The following is a 21,277-nucleotide window of genomic DNA, read 5'->3' as shown; positions in this document are numbered from 1 at the left end:
TGGAAAAAGCGTAGTCGTGACAACGACCGACGAGTTGTGCGTTCCGAGATGCCTTTTGTTATTTGCCTGTTTTTGTGGCCCGCCTGTGAAATTCTTGCAATTCTCTTTCAACCTCTCATCAACTAGCTGTTTTTGCAGAATGTTAAAAATACGATAGTTATTCACTACACATGTTAACTTGGTGTTATTTCCATTATCTTAAGTCATTTATTTGTCAACTGGTTATTACAAAGCAGTATGACATGCAGGCGTTAAAAGCTTGTCAGAAGTGGGATTCGAACCCACACCTCCAGGGGAGACTGCGACCTGAAAGGATTCTCTTAATTATTCACTACACATGTTAACTAGGTGTTATTTCCATTATCTTAAGTAATTTAATTGTCAACTGGTTATTACAAAGCAGTATGACATGCAGGCGTTAAAAGTTTGTCAGAAGTGGGATTCGAACCCACGCCTCCAGTGGAGACTGCGACCTGAAAGGATTCTCTTAATTATTCACTACACATGTTAACTAGGTGTTATTTCCATTATCTTAAGTCATTTATTTGTCAACTGGTTATTACAAAGCAGTATGACATGCAGGCGTTAAAAGCTTGTCAGAAGTGGGATTCGAACCCACGCCTCCAGTGGAGACTGCGACCTGAACGCAGCGCCTTAGACCGCTCGGCCATCCTGCCTCTGAACAACTTGCTTTGGTGTTGGGATAAAGCGTACTAGGTAAAAGTAGAAATAGGCACGGCCTCCTGAGATCACCACAAAGACCAGTAAATGCACAATACTGACTTGCACTTTCAACATCAAATAGTCATTGGTTTTTATCAATTAAAAACTCCAGTCATTGATTTATCCTCAATATGTCCTTCAATGGAAAAAGCGTAGTTCGTGACAACGACCAACGAGTTGTGCGTTCCGAGATGCCTTTTATTTGCCTGTTTTTGTGGCCCGCCTGTGAAATTCTTGCAATTCTCTTTCAACCTCTCATCAACTAGCTGTTTTTGCAGAATGTTAAAAATACGATAGTTATTCACTACACATGTTAACTTGGTGTTATTTCCATTATCTTAAGTCATTTATTTGTCAACTGGTTATTACAAAGCAGTATGACATGCAGGCGTTAAAAGCTTGTCAGAAGTGGGATTCGAACCCACACCTCCAGGGGAGACTGGGACCTGAAAGGATTCTCTTAATTATTCACTACACATGTTAACTAGGTGTTATTTCCATTATCTTAAGTCATTTATTTGTCAACTGGTTATTACAAAGCAGTATGACATGCAGGCGTTAAAAGCTTGTCAGAAGTGGGATTCGAACCCACGCCTCCAGGGGAGACTGCGACCTGAACGCAGCGCCTTAGACCGCTCGGCCATCCTGACTCTGAACAACTGGCTTTGGTGTCGGGATAAAGCGTACTAGGTAAAAGTAGAAATAGGCACGGCCTCCTGAGATCACCACAAAGACCAGTAAATGCACAATACTGACTTGCACTTTCAACATCAAATAGTCATTGGTTTTTATCAATTAAAAACTCCAGTCATTGATTTATCCTCAATATGTCCTTCAATGGAAAAAGCGTAGTCGGTGACAACGACCGACGAGTTGTCCGTTCCGAGATGCCTTTCTGTTATTTGCCTGTTTTGTGGCCCGCCTGTGAAATTCTTGCAATTCTCTTTCAACCTCTCATCAACTAGCTGTTTTTGCAAAATGTTAAAAATACGATAGTTATTCACTACACATTTTTAACTAGGTGTTATTTCCATTATCTTAAGTCATTTATTTCTCAACTGGTTATTACAAAGCAGTATGACATGCAGGCGTTAAAAGCTTGTCAGAAGTGGGATTCGAACCCACACCTCCAGGGGAGACTGCGACCTGAAAGGATTCTCTTAATTATTCACTACACATGTTAACTAGGTGTTATTTCCATTATCTTAAGTCATTTATTTGTCAACTGGTTATTACAAAGCAGTATGACATGCAGGCGTTAAAAGCTTGTCAGAAGTGGGATTCGAACCCACACCTCCAGGGGAGACTGCGACCTGAAAGGATTCTCTTAATTATTCACTACACATGTTAACTAGGTGTTATTTCCATTATCTTAAGTCATTTATTTGTCAACTGGTTATTACAAAGCAGTATGACATGCAGGCGTTAAAAGCTTGTCAGAAGTGGGATTCGAACCCACGCCTCCAGTGGAGACTGCGACCTGAACGCAGCGCCTTAGACCGCTCGGCCATCCTGACTCTGAACAACTGGCTTTGGTGTCGGGATAAAGCGTACTAGGTAAAAGTAGAAATAGGCACGGCCTCCTGAGATCACCACAAAGACCAGTAAATGCACAATACTGACTTGCACTTTCAACATCAAATAGTCATTGGTTTTTATCAATTAAAAACTCCAGTCATTGATTTATCCTCAATATGTCCTTCAATGGAAAAAGCGTAGTCGTGACAACGACCGACGAGTTGTGCGTTCCGAGATGCCTTTTGTTATTTGCCTGTTTGTGGCCCGCCTGTGAAAATTCTTGCAATTCTCTTTCAACCTCTCATCAACTAGGCCTGTTTTTGCAAAATGTTAAAAATACGGTATAGTTATTCACTACACATTTTAACTAGGTGTTATTTCCATTATCTTAAGTCATTTTATTTCTCAACTGGTTATTACAAAGCAGTATGACATGCAGGCGTTAAAAGCTTGTCCAGAAGTGGGATTCGAACCCACACCTCCAGTGGCAGACTGCGACCTGAAAGGATTCTCTTAATTATTCACTACACATGTTAACTTGGTGTTATTTCCATTATCTTAAGTCATTTATTTGTCAACTGGTTATTACAAAGCAGTATGACATGCAGGCGTTAAAAGCTTGTCAGAAGTGGGATTCGAACCCACACCTCCAGTGGAGACTGCGACCTGAAAGGATTCTCTTAATTATTCACTACACATGTTAACTAGGTGTTATTTCCATTATCTTAAGTCATTTATTTGTCAACTGGTTATTACAAAGCAGTATGACATGCAGGCGTTAAAAGCTTGTCAGAAGTGGGATTCGAACCCACGCCTCCAGTGGAGACTGCGACCTGAACGCAGCGCCTTAGACCGCTCGGCCATCCTGACTCTGAACAACTTGCTTTGGTGTTGGGATAAAGCGTACTAGGTAAAAGTAGAAATAGGTACGGCCTCCTGAGATCACCACAAAGACCAGTAAATGCACAATACTGACTTGCACTTTCAACATCAAATAGTCATTGGTTTTTATCAATTAAAAACTCCAGTCATTGATTTATCCTCAATATGTCCTTCAATGGAAAAAGCGTAGTCGTGACAACGACCGACGAGTTGTCCGTTCCGAGATGCCTTTCTGTTATTTGCCTGTTTTTGTGGCCCGCCTGTGAAATTCTTGCAATTCTCTTTCAACCTCTCATCAACTAGCTGTTTTTGCAGAATGTTAAAAATACGATAGTTATTCACTACACATTTTAACTAGGTGTTATTTCCATTATCTTAAGTCATTTATTTCTCAACTGGTTATTACAAAGCAGTATGACATGCAGGCGTTAAAAGCTTGTCAGAAGTGGGATTCGAACCCACACCTCCAGGGGAGACTGCGACCTGAAAGGATTCTCTTAATTATTCACTACACATGTTAACTAGGTGTTATTTCCATTATCTTAAGTCATTTATTTGTCAACTGGTGATTACAAAGCAGTATGACATGCAGGCGTTAAAAGCTTGTCAGAAGTGGGATTCGAACCCACACCTCCAGGGGAGACTGCGACCTGAAAGGATTCTCTTAATTATTCACTACACATGTTAACTAGGTGTTATTTCCATTATCTTAAGTCATTTATTTGTCAACTGGTTATTACAAAGCAGTATGACATGCAGGCGTTAAAAGCTTGTCAGAAGTGGGATTCGAACCCACGCCTCCAGTGGAGACTGCGACCTGAACGCAGCGCCTTAGACCGCTCGGCCATCCTGACTCTGAACAACTGGCTTTGGTGTCGGGATAAAGCGTACTAGGTAAAAGTAGAAATAGGCACGGCCTCCTGAGATCACCACAAAGACCAGTAAATGCACAATACTGACTTGCACTTTCAACATCAAATAGTCATTGGTTTTTATCAATTAAAAACTCCAGTCATTGATTTATCCTCAATATGTCCTTCAATGGAAAAAGCGTAGTCGTGACAACGACCGACGAGTTGTGCGTTCCGAGATGCCTTTTGTTATTTGCCTGTTTGTGGCCCGCCTGTGAAATTCGTGCAATTCTCTTTCAACCTCTCATCAACTAGCTGTTTTTGCAGAATGTTAAAAATACGATAGTTATTCACTACACATTTTAACTAGGTGTTATTTCCATTATCTTAAGTCATTTATTTCTCAACTGGTTATTACAAAGCAGTATGACATGCAGGTGTTAAAAGCTTGTCAGAAGTGGGATTCGAACCCACACCTCCAGGGGAGACTGCGACCTGAAAGGATTCTCTTAATTATTCACTACACATGTTAACTAGGTGTTATTTCCATTATCTTAAGTCATTTATTTGTCAACTGGTTATTACAAAGCAGTATGACATGCAGGCGTTAAAAGCTTGTCAGAAGTGGGATTCGAACCCACACCTCCAGTGGAGACTGCGACCTGAAAGGATTCTCTTAATTATTCACTACACATGTTAACTTGGTGTTATTTCCATTATCTTAAGTCATTTATTTGTCAACTGGTTATTACAAAGCAGTATGACATGCAGGCGTTAAAAGCTTGTCAGAAGTGGGATTCGAACCCACACCTCCAGGGGAGACTGCGACCTGAAAGGATTCTCTTAATTATTCACTACACATGTTAACTAGGTGTTATTTCCATTATCTTAAGTCATTTATTTGTCAACTGGTTATTACAAAGCAGTATGACATGCAGGCGTTAAAAGCTTGTCAGAAGTGGGATTCGAACCCACGCCTCCAGTGGAGACTGCGACCTGAACGCAGCGCCTTAGACCGCTCGGCCATCCTGACTCTGAACAACTGGCTTTGGTGTCGGGATAAAGCGTACTAGGTAAAAGTAGAAATAGGCACGGCCTCCTGAGATCACCACAAAGACCAGTAAATGCACAATACTGACTTGCACTTTCAACATCAAATAGTCATTGGTTTTTATCAATTAAAAACTCCAGTCATTGATTTATCCTCAATATGTCCTTCAATGGAAAAAGCGTAGTCGTGACAACGACCGACGAGTTGTGCGTTCCGAGATGCCTTTTGTTATTTGCCTGTTTGTGGCCCGCCTGTGAAATTCGTGCAATTCTCTTTCAACCTCTCATCAACTAGCTGTTTTTGCAGAATGTTAAAAATACGATAGTTATTCACTACACATTTTAACTAGGTGTTATTTCCATTATCTTAAGTCATTTATTTATCAACTGGTTATTACAAAGCAGTATGACATGCAGGCGTTAAAAGCTTGTCAGAAGTGGGATTCGAACCCACACCTCCAGGGGAGACTGCGACCTGAAAGGATTCTCTTAATTATTCACTACACATGTTAACTAGGTGTTATTTCCATTATCTTAAGTCATTTATTTGTCAACTGGTTATTACAAAGCAGTATGACATGCAGGCGTTAAAAGCTTGTCAGAAGTGGGATTCGAACCCACACCTCCAGGGGAGACTGCGACCTGAAAGGATTCTCTTAATTATTCACTACACATGTTAACTAGGTGTTATTTCCATTATCTTAAGTCATTTATTTGTCAACTGGTTATTACAAAGCAGTATGACATGCAGGCGTTAAAAGCTTGTCAGAAGTGGGATTCGAACCCACACCTCCAGGGGAGACTGCGACCTGAAAGGATTCTCTTAATTATTCACTACACATGTTAACTAGGTGTTATTTCCATTATCTTAAGTCATTTATTTGTCAACTGGTTATTACAAAGCAGTATGACATGCAGGCGTTAAAAGCTTGTCAGAAGTGGGATTCGAACCCACGCCTCCAGTGGAGACTGCGACCTGAACGCAGCGCCTTAGACCGCTCGGCCATCCTGACTCTGAACAACTGGCTTTGGTGTCGGGATAAAGCGTACTAGGTAAAAGTAGAAATAGGCACGGCCTCCTGAGATCACCACAAAGACCAGTAAATGCACAATACTGACTTGCACTTTCAACATCAAATAGTCATTGGTTTTTATCAATTAAAAACTCCAGTCATTGATTTATCCTCAATATGTCCTTCAATGGAAAAAGCGTAGTCGTGACAACGACCGACGAGTTGTCCGTTCCGAGATGCCTTTTGTTATTTGCCTGTTTGTGGCCCGCCTGTGAAATTCGTGCAATTCTCTTTCAACCTCTCATCAACTAGCTGTTTTTGCAGAATGTTAAAAATACGATAGTTATTCACTACACATTTTAACTAGGTGTTATTTCCATTATCTTAAGTCATTTATTTCTCAACAGGTTATTACAAAGCAGTATGACATGCAGGCGTTAAAAGCTTGTCAGAAGTGGGATTCGAACCCACACCTCCAGGGGAGACTGCGACCTGAAAGGATTCTCTTAATTATTCACTACACATGTTAACTAGGTGTTATTTCCATTATCTTAAGTCATTTATTTGTCAACTGGTTATTACAAAGCAGTATGACATGCAGGCGTTAAAAGCTTTGTCAGAAGTGGGATTCGAACCCACACCTCCAGGGGAGACTGCGACCTGAAAGGATTCTCTTAATTATTCACTACACATGTTAACTTGGTGTTATTTCCATTATCTTAAGTCATTTATTTGTCAACTGGTTATTACAAAGCAGTATGACATGCAGGCGTTAAAAGCTTGTCAGAAGTGGGATTCGAACCCACACCTCCAGGGGAGACTGCGACCTGAAAGGATTCTCTTAATTATTCACTACACATGTTAACTAGGTGTTATTTCCATTATCTTAAGTCATTTATTTGTCAACTGGTTATTACAAAGCAGTATGACATGCAGGCGTTAAAAGCTTGTCAGAAGTGGGATTCGAACCCACGCCTCCAGTGGAGACTGCGACCTGAACGCAGCGCCTTAGACCGCTCGGCCATCCTGCCTCTGAACAACTTGCTTTGGTGTCGGGATAAAGCGTACTAGGTAAAAGTAGAAATAGGCACGGCCTCCTGAGATCACCACAAAGACCAGTAAATGCACAATACTGACTTGCACTTTCAACATCAAATAGTCATTGGTTTTTATCAATTAAAAACTCCAGTCATTGATTTATCCTCAATATGTCCTTCAATGGAAAAAGCGTAGTCGTGACAACGACCGACGAGTTGTGCGTTCCGAGATGCCTTTTGTTATTTGCCTGTTTTTGTGGCCCGCCTGTGAAATTCTTGCAATTCTCTTTCAACCTCTCATCAACTAGCTGTTTTTGCAGAATGTTAAAAATACGATAGTTATTCACTACACATGTTAACTAGGTGTTATTTCCATTATCTTAAGTCATTTATTTCTCAACTGGTTATTACAAAGCAGTATGACATGCAGGCGTTAAAAGCTTGTCAGAAGTGGGATTCGAACCCACACCTCCAGGGGAGACTGCGACCTGAAAGGATTCTCTTAATTATTCACTACACATGTTAACTAGGTGTTATTTCCATTATCTTAAGTCATTTATTTGTCAACTGGTTATTACAAAGCAGTATGACATGCAGGCGTTAAAAGCTTGTCAGAAGTGGGATTCGAACCCACACCTCCAGGGGAGACTGCGACCTGAAAGGATTCTCTTAATTATTCACTACACATGTTAACTAGGTGTTATTTCCATTATCTTAAGTCATTTATTTGTCAACTGGTTATTACAAAGCAGTATGACATGCAGGCGTTAAAAGCTTGTCAGAAGTGGGATTCGAACCCACGCCTCCAGGGGAGACTGCGACCTGAACGCAGCGCCTTAGACCGCTCGGCCATCCTGACTCTGAACAACTGGCTTTGGTGTCGGGATAAAGCGTACTAGGTAAAAGTAGAAATAGGCACGGCCTCCTGAGATCACCACAAAGACCAGTAAATGCACAATACTGACTTGCACTTTCAACATCAAATAGTCATTGGTTTTTATCAATTAAAAACTCCAGTCATTGATTTATCCTCAATATGTCCTTCAATGGAAAAAGCGTAGTCGTGACAACGACCGACGAGTTGTGCGTTCCGAGATGCCTTTTGTTATTTGCCTGTTTTGTGGCCCGCCTGTGAAATTCTTGCAATTCTCTTTCAACCTCTCATCAACTAGCTGTTTTTGCAGAATGTTAAAAATACGATAGTTATTCACTACACATTTTAACTAGGTGTTATTTCCATTATATTAAGTCATTTATTCATCAACTGGTTATTGCAAAGCAGTATGACATGCAGGCGTTAAAAGCTTGTCAGAAGTGGGATTCGAACCCACACCTCCAGGGGAGACTGCGACCTGAAAGGATTCTCTTAATTATTCACTACACATGTTAACTTGGTGTTATTTCCATTATCTTAAGTCATTTATTTGTCAACTGGTTATTACAAAGCAGTATGACATGCAGGCGTTAAAAGCTTGTCAGAAGTGGGATTCGAACCCACACCTCCAGGGGAGACTGCGACCTGAAAGGATTCTCTTAATTATTCACTACACATGTTAACTAGGTGTTATTTCCATTATCTTAAGTCATTTATTTGTCAACTGGTTATTACAAAGCAGTATGACATGCAGGCGTTAAAAGCTTGTCAGAAGTGGGATTCGAACCCACACCTCCAGGGGAGACTGCGACCTGAACGCAGCGCCTTAGACCGCTCGGCCATCCTGACTCTGAACAACTGGCTTTGGTGTCGGGATAAAGCGTACTAGGTAAAAGTAGAAATAGGCACGGCCTCCTGAGATCACCACAAAGTCCAGTAAATGCACAATACTGACTTGCACTTTCAACATCAAATAGTCATTGGTTTTTATCAATTGAAAACTCCAGTCATTGATTTATCCTCAATATGTCCTTCAATGGAAAAAGCGTAGTCGTGACAACGACCGACGAGTTGTCCGTTCCGAGATGCCTTTCGTTATTTGCCTGTTTGTTGCCCGCCTGTGAAATTCGTGTAATTCTCTTTCAACCTCTCATCAAATAGCTGTTTTTTCAGAATGTAAAAAATACGATAGTTATTCACTACACATTTTAACTAGGTGTTATTTCCATTATCTTAAGTCATTTATTTGTCAACTGGTTATTGCAAAGCAGTATGACATGCAGGCGTTAAAAGCTTGTCAGAAGTGGGATTCGAACCCACACCTCCAGGGGAGACTGCGACCTGAAAGGATTCTCTTAATTATTCACTACACATGTTAACTAGGTGTTATTTCCATTATCTTAAGTCATTTATTTGTCAACTGGTTATTACAAAGCAGTATGACATGCAGGCGTTAAAAGCTTCTCAGAAGTGGGATTCGAACCCACACCTCCAGGGGAGACTGCGACCTGAAAGGATTCTCTTAATTATTCACTACACATGTTAACTAGGTGTTATTTCCATTATCTTAAGTCATTTATTTGTCAACTGGTTATTACAAAGCAGTATGACATGCAGGCGTTAAAAGCTTGTCAGAAGTAGGATTCGAACCCACGACTCAAGTGGAGACCGCGACCTAAACGCAGCGCCTTAGACCGCTCGGCTATCCTGACTCTGAACAGCTTAATTTGGTGTTGGGATAAAGCGTACTAGGTAAAAGTAGAAATAGGCACGGCCTCCTGAGATCACCACAAAGACCAGTAAATGCACAATACTGACTTGCACTTTCAACATCAAATAGTCATTGGTTTTTATCAATTAAAAACTCCAGTCATTGATTTATCCTCAATATGTCCTTCAATGGAAAAAGCGTAGTCGTGACAACGACCGACGAGTTGTCCGTTCCGAGATGCCTTTTGTTATTTGCCTGTTTGTTGCCCGCCTGTGAAATTCGTGCAATTCTCTTTCAACCTCTCATCAACTAGCTGTTTTTGCAGAATGTTAAAAATACGATAGTTATTCACTACACATTTTAACTAGGTGTTATTTCCATTATCTTAAGTCATTTATTTCTCAACAGGTTATTACAAAGCAGTATGACATGCAGGCGTTAAAAGCTTGTCAGAAGTGGGATTCGAACCCACACCTCCAGGGGAGACTGCGACCTGAAAGGATTCTCTTAATTATTCACTAAACATGTTAACTAGGTGTTATTTCCATTATCTTAAGTCATTTATTTGTCAACTGGTTATTGCAAAGCAGTATGACATGCAGGCGTTAAAAGCTTGTCAGAAGTGGGATTCGAACCCACACCTCCAGGGGAGACTGCGACCTGAAAGGATTCTCTTAATTATTCACTACACATGTTAACTAGGTGTTATTTCCATTATCTTAAGTCATTTATTTGTCAACTGGTTATTACAAAGCAGTATGACATGCAGGCGTTAAAAGCTTCTCAGAAGTGGGATTCAAACCCACACCTCCAGGGGAGACTGCGACCTGAAAGGATTCTCTTCATTGTTCACTACACATGTTAACTAGGTGTTATTTCCGTTATGTTAAGTCATTTATTTGTCAACTGGTTATTACAAAGCAGTATGACATGCAGGCGTTAAAAGCTTGTCAGAAATGGGATTCGAACCCACACCTCCAGGGGAGATTGCGACCTGAACGAAGCGCCTTAGACCGCACGGCCATCCTGACCCTGACCAGCTTGATTTGGTGTCGGGATAAAGCGTACTAGGTAAAAGTAGAAATAGGTACGGCCTCCTGAGATCACCACAAAGTCCAGTAAATGCACAATACTGACTTGCACTTTCAACATCAAATAGTCATTGGTTTTTATCAATTGAAAACTCCAGTCACTGATTTATCCTCAATATGTCCTTCAATGGAAAAAGCGTAGTCGTGACAACGACCGACGAGTTGTCCGTTCCGAGATGCCTTTTGTTATTTGCCTGTTTGTTGCCCGCCTGTGAAATTCGTGCAATTCTCTTTCAACCTCTCATCAACTAGCTGTTTTTGCAGAATGTTAAAAATACGATAGTTATTCACTACACATTTTAACTAGGTGTTATTTCCATTATCTTAAGTCATTTATTTCTCAACAGGTTATTACAAAGCAGTATGACATGCAGGCGTTAAAAGCTTGTCAGAAGTGGGATTCGAACCCACACCTCCAGGGGAGACTGCGACCTGAAAGGATTCTCTTAATTATTCACTACACATGTTAACTAGGTGTTATTTCCATTATCTTAAGTCATTTATTTGTCAACTGGTTATTGCAAAGCAGTATGACATGCAGGCGTTAAAAGCTTGTCAGAAGTGGGATTCGAACCCACACCTCCAGGGGAGACTGCGACCTGAAAGGATTCTCTTAATTATTCACTACACATGTTAACTAGGTGTTATTTCCATTATCTTAAGTCATTTATTTGTCAACTGGTTATTACAAAGCAGTATGACATGCAGGCGTTAAAAGCTTGTCAGAAGTGGGATTCGAACCCACACCTCCAGGGGAGACTGCGACCTGAAAGGATTCTCTTCATTGTTCACTACACATGTTAACTAGGTGTTATTTCCGTTATGTTAAGTCATTTATTTGTCAACTGGTTATTACAAAGCAGTATGACATGCAGGCGTTAAAAGCTTGTCAGAAGTGGGATTCGAACCCACACCTCCAGGGGAGATTGCGACCTGAACGAAGCGCCTTAGACCGCACGGCCATCCTGACCCTGACCAGCTTGATTTGGTGTCGGGATAAAGCGTACTAGGTAAAAGTAGAAATAGGTACGGCCTCCTGAGATCACCACAAAGTCCAGTAAATGCACAATACTGACTTGCACTTTCAACATCAAATAGTCATTGGTTTTTATCAATTGAAAACTCCAGTCACTGATTTATCCTCAATATGTCCTTCAATGGAAAAAGCGTAGTCGTGACAACGACCGACGAGTTGTCCGTTCCGAGATGCCTTTCGTTATTTGCCTGTTTGTTGCCCGCCTGTGAAATTCGTGTAATTCTCTTTCAACCTCTCATCAACTAGCTGTTTTTGCAGAATGTTAAAAATACGATAGTTATTCACTACACATGTTAACTTGGTGTTATTTCCATTATCTTAAGTCATTTATTTGTCAACTGGTTATTACAAAGCAGTATGACATGCAGGCGTTAAAAGCTTGTCAGAAGTGGGATTCGAACCCACACCTCCAGGGGAGACTGCGACCTGAAAGGATTCTCTTAATTATTCACTACACATGTTAACTAGGTGTTATTTCCATTATCTTAAGTCATTTATTTGTCAACTGGTGATTACAAAGCAGTATGACATGCAGGCGTTAAAAGCTTGTCAGAAGTGGGATTCGAACCCACACCTCCAGGGGAGACTGCGATCTGAAAGGATTCTCTTAATTATTCACTACACATGTTAACTAGGTGTTATTTCCATTATCTTAAGTCATTTATTTGTCAACTGGTGATTACAAAGCAGTATGACATGCAGGCGTTAAAAGCTTGTCAGAAGTGGGATTCGAACCCACGCCTCCAGGGGAGACTGCGACCTGAACGCAGCGCCTTAGACCGCTCGGCCATCCTGACTCTGAACAACTGGCTTTGGTGTCGGGATAAAGCGTACTAGGTAAAAGTAGAAATAGGCACGGCCTCCTGAGATCACCACAAAGACCAGTAAATGCACAATACTGACTTGCACTTTCAACATCAAATAGTCATTGGTTTTTATCAATTAAAAACTCCAGTCATTGATTTATCCTCAATATGTCCTTCAATGGAAAAAGCGTAGTCGTGACAACGACCGACGAGTTGTGCGTTCCGAGATGCCTTTTGTTATTTGCCTGTTTTTGTGGCCCGCCTGTGAAATTCTTGCAATTCTCTTTCAACCTCTCATCAACTAGCTGTTTTTGCAGAATGTTAAAAATACGATAGTTATTCACTACACATGTTAACTTGGTGTTATTTCCATTATCTTAAGTCATTTATTTCTCAACAGGTTATTACAAAGCAGTATGACATGCAGGCGTTAAAAGCTTGTCAGAAGTGGGATTCGAACCCACGCCTCCAGGGGAGACTGCGACCTGAACGCAGCGCCTTAGACCGCTCGGCCATCCTGACTCTGAACAACTGGCTTTGGTGTCGGGATAAAGCGTACTAGGTAAAAGTAGAAATAGGCACGGCCTCCTGAGATCACCACAAAGACCAGTAAATGCACAATACTGACTTGCACTTTCAACATCAAATAGTCATTGGTTTTTATCAATTAAAAACTCCAGTCATTGATTTATCCTCAATATGTCCTTCAATGGAAAAAGCGTAGTCGTGACAACGACCAACGAGTTGTGCGTTCCGAGATGCCTTTTATTTGCCTGTTTTTGTGGCCCGCCTGTGAAATTCTTGCAATTCTCTTTCAACCTCTCATCAACTAGCTGTTTTTGCAGAATGTTAAAAATACGATACTTATTCACTACACATGTTAACTTGGTGTTATTTCCATTATCTTAAGTCATTTATTTGTCAACTGGTTATTACAAAGCAGTATGACATGCAGGCGTTAAAAGCTTGTCAGAAGTGGGATTCGAACCCACGCCTCCAGGGGAGACTGCGACCTGAACGCAGCGCCTTAGACCGCTCGGCCATCCTGACTCTGAACAACTGGCTTTGGTGTCGGGATAAAGCGTACTAGGTAAAAGTAGAAATAGGCACGGCCTCCTGAGATCACCACAAAGACCAGTAAATGCACAATACTGACTTGCACTTTCAACATCAAATAGTCATTGGTTTTTATCAATTAAAAACTCCAGTCATTGATTTATCCTCAATATGTCCTTCAATGGAAAAAGCGTGAGTCGTGACAACGACCAACGAGTTGTGCGTTCCGAGATGCCTTTTATTTGCCTGTTTTTGTGGCCCGCCTGTGAAATTCTTGCAATTCTCTTTCAACCTCTCATCAACTAGCTGTTTTTGCAGAATGTTAAAAATACGATAGTTATTCACTACACATGTTAACTTGGTGTTATTTCCATTATCTTAAGTCATTTATTTCTCAACTGGTTATTACAAAGCAGTATGACATGCAGGCGTTAAAAGCTTGTCAGAAGTGGGATTCGAACCCACACCTCCAGGGGAGACTGGGACCTGAAAGGATTCTCTTAATTATTCACTACACATGTTAACTAGGTGTTATTTCCATTATCTTAAGTCATTTATTTGTCAACTGGTGATTACAAAGCAGTATGACATGCAGGCGTTAAAAGCTTGTCAGAAGTGGGATTCGAACCCACACCTCCAGGGGAGACTGCGATCTGAAAGGATTCTCTTAATTATTCACTACACATGTTAACTAGGTGTTATTTCCATTATCTTAAGTCATTTATTTGTCAACTGGTGATTACAAAGCAGTATGACATGCAGGCGTTAAAAGCTTGTCAGAAGTGGGATTCGAACCCACGCCTCCAGTGGAGACTGCGACCTGAACGCAGCGCCTTAGACCGCTCGGCCATCCTGACTCTGAACAGCTTGCTTTGGTGTTGGGATAAAGCGTACTAGGTAAAAGTAGAAATAGGTACGGCCTCCTGAGATCACCACAAAGACCAGTAAATGCACAATACTGACTTGCACTTTCAACATCAAATAGTCATTGGTTTTTATCAATTAAAAACTCCAGTCATTGATTTATCCTCAATATGTCCTTCAATGGAAAAAGCGTAGTCGTGACAACGACCCGACGAGTTGTCCGTTCCGAGATTGCCTTTTGTTATTTGCCTGTTTGTGGCCCGCCTGTGAAATTCGTGCAATTCTCTTTCAACCTCTCATCAACTAGCTGTTTTTGCAGAATGTTAAAAATACGATAGTTATTCACTACACATTTTAACTAGGTGTTATTTCCATTATCTTAAGTCATTTATTTCTCAACTGGTTATTACAAAGCAGTATGACATGCAGGCGTTAAAAGCTTGTCAGAAGTGGGATTCTACCCACACCTCCAGGGGAGACTGCGACCTGAAAGGATTCTCTTAATTATTCACTACACATGTTAACTAGGTGTTATTTCCATTATCTTAAGTCATTTATTTGTCAACTGGTTATTACAAAGCAGTATGACATGCAGGCGTTAAAAGCTTGTCAGAAGTGGGATTCGAACCCACACCTCCAGGGGAGACTGCGACCTGAAAGGATTCTCTTAATTATTCACTACACATGTTAACTAGGTGTTATTTCCATTATCTTAAGTCATTTATTTGTCAACTGGTTATTACAAAGCAGTATGACATGCAGGCGTTAAAAGCTTGTCAGAAGTGGGATTCGAACCCACGCCTCCAGGGGAGACTGCGACCTGAACGCAGCGCCTTAGACCGCTCGGCCATCCTGACCCTGACCAGCTTGATTTGGTGTCGGGATAAAGCGTACTAGGTAAAAGTAGAAATAGGCACGGCCTCCTGAGATCACCACAAAGACCAGTAAATGCACAATACTGACTTGCACTTTCAACATCAAATAGTCATTGGTTTTTATCAATTAAAAACTCCAGTCATTGATTTATCCTCAATATGTCCTTCAATGGAAAAAGCGTAGTCGTGACAACGACCGACGAGTTGTGCGTTCCGAGATTGCCTTTTGTTATTTGCCTGTTTGTGGCCCGCCTGTGAAATTCGTGCAATTCTCTTTCAACCTCTCATTAACTAGCTGTTTTTGCAGAATGTTAAAAATACGATAGTTATTCACTACACATTTTGACTAGGTGTTATTTCCATTATCTTAAGTCATTTATTTCTCAACATGTTATTACAAAGCAGTATGACATGCAGGTGTTAAAAGCTTGTCAGAAGTGGGATTCGAACCCACACCTCCAGGGGAGACTGCAACCTGAAAGGATTCTCTTAATTATTCACTACACATGTTAACTAGGTGTTATTTCCATTATCTTAAGTCATTTATTTGTCAACTGGTTATTACAAAGCAGTATGACATGCAGGCGTTAAAAGCTTGTCAGAAGTGGGATTCGAACCCACACCTCCAGTGGAGACTGCGACCTGAAAGGATTCTCTTAATTATTCACTACACATGTTAACTAGGTGTTATTTCCATTATCTTAAGTCATTTATTTGTCAACTGGTTATTACAAAGCAGTATGACATGCAGGCGTTAAAAGCTTGTCAGAAGTGGGATTCGAACCCACGCCTCCAGTGGAGACTGCGACCTAAACGCAGCGCCTTAGACCGCTCGGCCATCCTGACTCTGAACAGCTTGATTTGGTGTCGGGATAAAGCGTACTAGGTAAAAGTAGAAATAGGTCCGGCCTCCTGAGATCACCACAAAGACCAGTAAATGCACAATACTGACTTGCACTTTCAACATCAAATAGTCATTGGTTTTTATCAATTAAAAACTCCAGTCATTGATTTATCCTCAATATGTCCTTCAATGGAAAAAGCGTAGTCGTGACAACGACCGACGAGTTGTCCGTTCCGAGATGCCTTTTGTTATTTGCCTGTTTGTGGCCCGCCTGTGAAATTCGTGCAATTCTCTTTCAACCTCTCATCAACTAGCTGTTTTTGCAGAATGTTAAAAATACGATAGTTATTCACTACACATTTTAACTAGGTGTTATTTCCATTATCTTAAGTCATTTATTTCTCAACAGGTTATTACAAAGCAGTATGACATGCAGGCGTTAAAAGCTTGTCAGAAGTGGGATTCTTACCCACACCTCCAGGGGAAACTGCGACCTGAAAGGATTCTCTTAATTATTCACTACACATGTTAACTAGGTGTTATTTCCATTATCTTAAGTCATTTATTTGTCAACTGGTTATTACAAAGCAGTATGACATGCAGGCGTTAAAAGCTTGTCAGAAGTGGGATTCGAACCCACACCTCCAGGGGAGACTGCGACCTGAAAGGATTCTCTTAATTATTCACTACACATGTTAACTAGGTGTTATTTCCATTATCTTAAGTCATTTATTTGTCAACTGGTTATTACAAAGCAGTATGACATGCAGGCGTTAAAAGATTGTCAGAAGTGGGATTCGAACCCACACCTCCAGTGGAGACTGCGACCTAAACGCAGCGCCTTAGACCGCTCGGCCATCCTGACTCTGAACAGCTTAATTTGGTGTTGGGATAAAGCGTACTAGGTAAAAGTAGAAATAGGCACGGCCTCCTGAGATCACCACAAAGACCAGTAAATGCACAATACTGACTTGCACTTTCAACATCAAATAGTCATTGGTTTTTATCAATTAAAAACTCCAGTCATTGATTTATCCTCAATATGTCCTTCAATGGAAAAAGCGTAGTCGTGACAACGACCGACGAGTTGTGCGTTCCGAGATGCCTTTTGTTATTTGCCTGTTTTTGTGGCCCGCCTGTGAAATTCTTGCAATTCTCTTTCAACCTCTCATCAACTAGCTGTTTTTGCAGAATGTTAAAAATACGATAGTTATTCACTACACATTTTAACTAGGTGTTATTTCCATTATCTTAAGTCATTTATTTCTCAACTGGTTATTACAAAGCAGTATGACATGCAGGCGTTAAAAGCTTGTCAGAAGTGGGATTCGAACCCACACCTCCAGGGGAGACTGCGACCTGAAAGGATTCTCTTAATTATTCACTACACATGTTAACTAGGTGTTATTTCCATTATCTTAAGTCATTTATTTGTCAACTGGTTATTACAAAGCAGTATGACATGCAGGCGTTAAAAGCTTGTCAGAAGTGGGATTCGAACCCACACCTCCAGTGGAGACTGCGACCTGAAAGGATTCTCTTAATTATTCACTACACATGTTAACTAGGTGTTATTTCCATTATCTTAAGTCATTTATTTGTCAACTGGTTATTACAAAGCAGTATGACATGCAGGCGTTAAAAGCTTGTCAGAAGTGGGATTCGAACACACGACTCCAGTGGAGACTGCGACCTAAACGCAGCGCCTTAGACCGCTCGGCCATCCTGCCTCTGAACAGCTTGATTTGGTGTCGGGATAAAGCGTACTAGGTAAAAGTAGAAATAGGCACGGCCTCCTGAGATCACCACAAAGACCAGTAAATGCACAATACTGACTTGCACTTTCAACATCAAATAGTCATTGGTTTTTATCAATTAAAAACTCCAGTCATTGATTTATCCTCAATATGTCCTTCAATGGAAAAAGCGTAGTCGTGACAACGACCAACGAGTTGTGCGTTCCGAGATGCATTTTGTTATTTGCCTGTTTTTGTGGCCCGCCTGTGAAATTCTTGCAATTCTCTTTCAACCTCTCATCAACTAGCTGTTTTTGCAGAATGTTAAAAATACGATAGTTATTCACTACACATTTTAACTAGGTGTTATTTCCATTATCTTAAGTCATTTATTTCTCAACAGGTTATTACAAAGCAGTATGACATGCAGGCGTTAAAAGCTTGTCAGAAGTGGGATTCGAACCCACACCTCCAGGGGAGACTGCGACCTGAAAGGATTCTCTTAATTATTCACTACACATGTTAACTAGGTGTTATTTCCATTATCTTAAGTCATTTATTTGTCAACTGGTTATTACAAAGCAGTATGACATGCAGGCGTTAAAAGCTTGTCAGAAGTGGGATTCGAACCCACACCTCCAGGGGAGACTGCGACCTGAAAGGATTCTCTTAATTATTCACTACACATGTTAACTAGGTGTTATTTCCATTATCTTAAGTCATTTATTTGTCAACTGGTTATTACAAAGCAGTATGACATGCAGGCGTTAAAAGATTGTCAGAAGTGGGATTCGAACCCACGCCTCCAGTGGAGACTGCGACCTAAACGCAGCGCCTTAGACCGCTCGGCCATCCTGACTCTGAACAACTGGCTTTGGTGTCGGGATAAAGCGTACTAGGTAAAAGTAGAAATAGGCACGGCCTCCTGAGATCACCACAAAGACCAGTAAATGCACAATACTGACTTGCACTTTCAACATCAAATAGTCATTGGTTTTTATCAATTAAAAACTCCAGTCATTGATTTATCCTCAATATGTCCTTCAATGGAAAAAGCGTAGTCGTGACAACGACCCGACGAGTTGTGCGTTCCGAGATGCCTTTTGTTATTTGCCTGTTTGTGGCCCGCCTGTGAAATTCGTGCAATTCTCTTTCAACCTCTCATCAACTAGCTGTTTTTGCAGAATGTTAAAAATACGATAGTTATTCACTACACATTTTAACTAGGTGTTATTTCCATTATCTTAAGTCATTTATTTCTCAACATGTTATTACAAAGCAGTATGACATGCAGGCGTTAAAAGCTTGTCAGAAGTGGGATTCGAACCCACACCTCCAGGGGAGACTGCGACCTGAAAGGATTCTCTTAATTATTCACTACACATGTTAACTAGGTGTTATTTCCATTATCTTAAGTCATTTATTTGTCAACTGGTTATTACAAAGCAGTATGACATGCAGGCGTTAAAAGCTTGTCAGAAGTGGGATTCGAACCCACACCTCCAGGGGAGACTGCGACCTGAAAGGATTCTCTTAATTATTCACTACACATGTTAACTAGGTGTTATTTCCATTATCTTAAGTCATTTATTTGTCAACTGGTTATTACAAAGCAGTATGACATGCAGGCGTTAAAAGCTTGTCAGAAGTGGGATTCGAACCCACACCTCCAGTGGAGACTGCGACCTGAAAGGATTCTCTTAATTATTCACTACACATGTTAACTAGGTGTTATTTCCATTATGTTAAGTCATTTATTTGTCAACTGGTTATTACAAAGCAGTATGACATGCAGGCGTTAAAAGCTTGTCAGAAGTGGGATTCGAACCCACGCCTCCAGTTGAGACTGCGACCTGAACGCAGCGCCTTAGACCGCTCGGCCATCCTGACCCTGAACAACTTGCTTTGGTGTCGGGATAAAGCGTACTAGGTAAAAGTAGAAATAGGTACGGCCTCCTGAGATCACCACAAAGACCAGTAAATGCACAATACTGACTTGCACTTTCAACATCAAATAGTCATTGGTTTTTATCAATTAAAAACTCCAGTCATTGATTTATCCTCAATATGTCCTTCAATGGAAAAAGCGTAGTCGTGACAACGACCGACGAGTTGTCCGTTCCGAGATGCCTTTTGTTATTTGCCTGTTTTGTGGCCCGCCTGTGAAATTCGTGCAATTCTCTTTCAACCTCTCATCAACTAGCTGTTTTTGCAGAATGTTAAAAATACGATACTTATTCACTACACATTTTAACTTGGTGTTATTTCCATTATCTTAAGTCATTTATTTGTCAACAGGTTATTACAAAGCAGTATGACATGCAGGCGTTAAAAGCTTGTCAGAAGTGGGATTCGAACCCACACCTCCAGGGGAGACTGCGACCTGAAAGGATTCTCTTAATTATTCACTACACATGTTAACTAGGTGTTATTTCCATTATCTTAAGTCATTTATTTGTCAACTGGTTATTACAAAGCAGTATGACATGCAGGCGTTAAAAGCTTGTCAGAAGTGGGATTCGAACCCACACCTCCAGGGGAGACTGCGACCTGAAAGGATTCTCTTAATTATTCACTACACATGTTAACTAGGTGTTATTTCCATTATCTTAAGTCATTTATTTGTCAACTGGTTATTACAAAGCAGTATGACATGCAGGCGTTAAAAGCTTGTCAGAAGTGGGATTCGAACCCACGCCTCCAGTGGAGACTGCGACCTGAACGCAGCGCCTTAGACCGCTCGGCCATCCTGCCTCTGAACAGCTTGCTTTGGTGTCGGGATAAAGCGTACTAGGTAAAAGTAGAAATAGGCACGGCCTCCTGAGATCACCACAAAGACCAGTAAATGCACAATACTGACTTGCACTTTCAACATCAAATAGTCATTGGTTTTTATCAATTAAAAACTCCAGTCATTGATTTATCCTCAATATGTCCTTCAATGGAAAAAGCGTAGTCGTGACAACGACCCGACGAGTTGTCCGTTCCGAGATGCCTTTTGTTATTTGCCTGTTTGTGGCCCGCCTGTGAAATTCGTGCAATTCTCTTTCAACCTCTCATCAACTAGCTGTTTTTGCAGAATGTTAAAAATACGATAGTTATTCACTACACATTTTAACTAGGTGTTATTTCCATTATCTTAAGTCATTTATTTCTCAACAGGTTATTACAAAGCAGTATGACATGCAGGCGTTAAAAGCTTGTCAGAAGTGGGATTCTTACCCACACCTCCAGGGGAGACTGCGACCTGAAAGGATTCTCTTAATTATTCACTACACATGTTAACTAGGTGTTATTTCCATTATCTTAA

General features: G+C 40.9%; 21 non-coding genes across 21 annotated transcripts; all 21 read right to left on the bottom strand.

The window, feature by feature from the left end:
- Positions 1-594: 594 nt before the first annotated feature.
- trnal-cag (transfer RNA leucine (anticodon CAG)) lies at positions 595-677 on the bottom strand. The gene has a single exon. It is a non-coding gene; the product is annotated as a tRNA-Leu (tRNA).
- Positions 678-1,290: 613 nt separating this feature from the next.
- Positions 1,291-1,373, bottom strand: trnal-cag (transfer RNA leucine (anticodon CAG)). The gene has a single exon. It is a non-coding gene; the product is annotated as a tRNA-Leu (tRNA).
- A 784-nt stretch (positions 1,374-2,157) lies between these two features.
- trnal-cag (transfer RNA leucine (anticodon CAG)) lies at positions 2,158-2,240 on the bottom strand. The gene has a single exon. It is a non-coding gene; the product is annotated as a tRNA-Leu (tRNA).
- A 788-nt stretch (positions 2,241-3,028) lies between these two features.
- On the bottom strand, positions 3,029-3,111 carry trnal-cag (transfer RNA leucine (anticodon CAG)). The gene has a single exon. It is a non-coding gene; the product is annotated as a tRNA-Leu (tRNA).
- A 783-nt stretch (positions 3,112-3,894) lies between these two features.
- Positions 3,895-3,977, bottom strand: trnal-cag (transfer RNA leucine (anticodon CAG)). The gene has a single exon. It is a non-coding gene; the product is annotated as a tRNA-Leu (tRNA).
- Positions 3,978-4,924: 947 nt separating this feature from the next.
- trnal-cag (transfer RNA leucine (anticodon CAG)) lies at positions 4,925-5,007 on the bottom strand. The gene has a single exon. It is a non-coding gene; the product is annotated as a tRNA-Leu (tRNA).
- Positions 5,008-5,954: 947 nt separating this feature from the next.
- On the bottom strand, positions 5,955-6,037 carry trnal-cag (transfer RNA leucine (anticodon CAG)). The gene has a single exon. It is a non-coding gene; the product is annotated as a tRNA-Leu (tRNA).
- Positions 6,038-6,985: 948 nt separating this feature from the next.
- On the bottom strand, positions 6,986-7,068 carry trnal-cag (transfer RNA leucine (anticodon CAG)). Its single transcript has one exon. It is a non-coding gene; the product is annotated as a tRNA-Leu (tRNA).
- Positions 7,069-7,850: 782 nt separating this feature from the next.
- Positions 7,851-7,933, bottom strand: trnal-cag (transfer RNA leucine (anticodon CAG)). The gene has a single exon. It is a non-coding gene; the product is annotated as a tRNA-Leu (tRNA).
- A 781-nt stretch (positions 7,934-8,714) lies between these two features.
- trnal-cag (transfer RNA leucine (anticodon CAG)) lies at positions 8,715-8,797 on the bottom strand. Its single transcript has one exon. It is a non-coding gene; the product is annotated as a tRNA-Leu (tRNA).
- A 3,703-nt stretch (positions 8,798-12,500) lies between these two features.
- On the bottom strand, positions 12,501-12,583 carry trnal-cag (transfer RNA leucine (anticodon CAG)). The gene has a single exon. It is a non-coding gene; the product is annotated as a tRNA-Leu (tRNA).
- Positions 12,584-13,031: 448 nt separating this feature from the next.
- Positions 13,032-13,114, bottom strand: trnal-cag (transfer RNA leucine (anticodon CAG)). The gene has a single exon. It is a non-coding gene; the product is annotated as a tRNA-Leu (tRNA).
- A 445-nt stretch (positions 13,115-13,559) lies between these two features.
- Positions 13,560-13,642, bottom strand: trnal-cag (transfer RNA leucine (anticodon CAG)). Its single transcript has one exon. It is a non-coding gene; the product is annotated as a tRNA-Leu (tRNA).
- Positions 13,643-14,422: 780 nt separating this feature from the next.
- Positions 14,423-14,505, bottom strand: trnal-cag (transfer RNA leucine (anticodon CAG)). Its single transcript has one exon. It is a non-coding gene; the product is annotated as a tRNA-Leu (tRNA).
- Positions 14,506-15,286: 781 nt separating this feature from the next.
- On the bottom strand, positions 15,287-15,369 carry trnal-cag (transfer RNA leucine (anticodon CAG)). Its single transcript has one exon. It is a non-coding gene; the product is annotated as a tRNA-Leu (tRNA).
- Positions 15,370-16,150: 781 nt separating this feature from the next.
- Positions 16,151-16,233, bottom strand: trnal-uag (transfer RNA leucine (anticodon UAG)). Its single transcript has one exon. It is a non-coding gene; the product is annotated as a tRNA-Leu (tRNA).
- A 780-nt stretch (positions 16,234-17,013) lies between these two features.
- Positions 17,014-17,096, bottom strand: trnal-uag (transfer RNA leucine (anticodon UAG)). The gene has a single exon. It is a non-coding gene; the product is annotated as a tRNA-Leu (tRNA).
- Positions 17,097-17,878: 782 nt separating this feature from the next.
- trnal-uag (transfer RNA leucine (anticodon UAG)) lies at positions 17,879-17,961 on the bottom strand. Its single transcript has one exon. It is a non-coding gene; the product is annotated as a tRNA-Leu (tRNA).
- A 782-nt stretch (positions 17,962-18,743) lies between these two features.
- Positions 18,744-18,826, bottom strand: trnal-uag (transfer RNA leucine (anticodon UAG)). The gene has a single exon. It is a non-coding gene; the product is annotated as a tRNA-Leu (tRNA).
- A 948-nt stretch (positions 18,827-19,774) lies between these two features.
- trnal-cag (transfer RNA leucine (anticodon CAG)) lies at positions 19,775-19,857 on the bottom strand. The gene has a single exon. It is a non-coding gene; the product is annotated as a tRNA-Leu (tRNA).
- Positions 19,858-20,638: 781 nt separating this feature from the next.
- Positions 20,639-20,721, bottom strand: trnal-cag (transfer RNA leucine (anticodon CAG)). The gene has a single exon. It is a non-coding gene; the product is annotated as a tRNA-Leu (tRNA).
- Between the last annotated feature and the right edge of the window lie 556 nt (positions 20,722-21,277).

The sequence above is a fragment of the Salmo salar genome, chromosome ssa16, assembly GCF_905237065.1.
Source record: "Salmo salar chromosome ssa16, Ssal_v3.1, whole genome shotgun sequence".
Lineage (NCBI taxonomy): Eukaryota > Metazoa > Chordata > Actinopteri > Salmoniformes > Salmonidae > Salmo > Salmo salar.
This window is presented reverse-complemented; position numbering and strand designations above follow the sequence as displayed.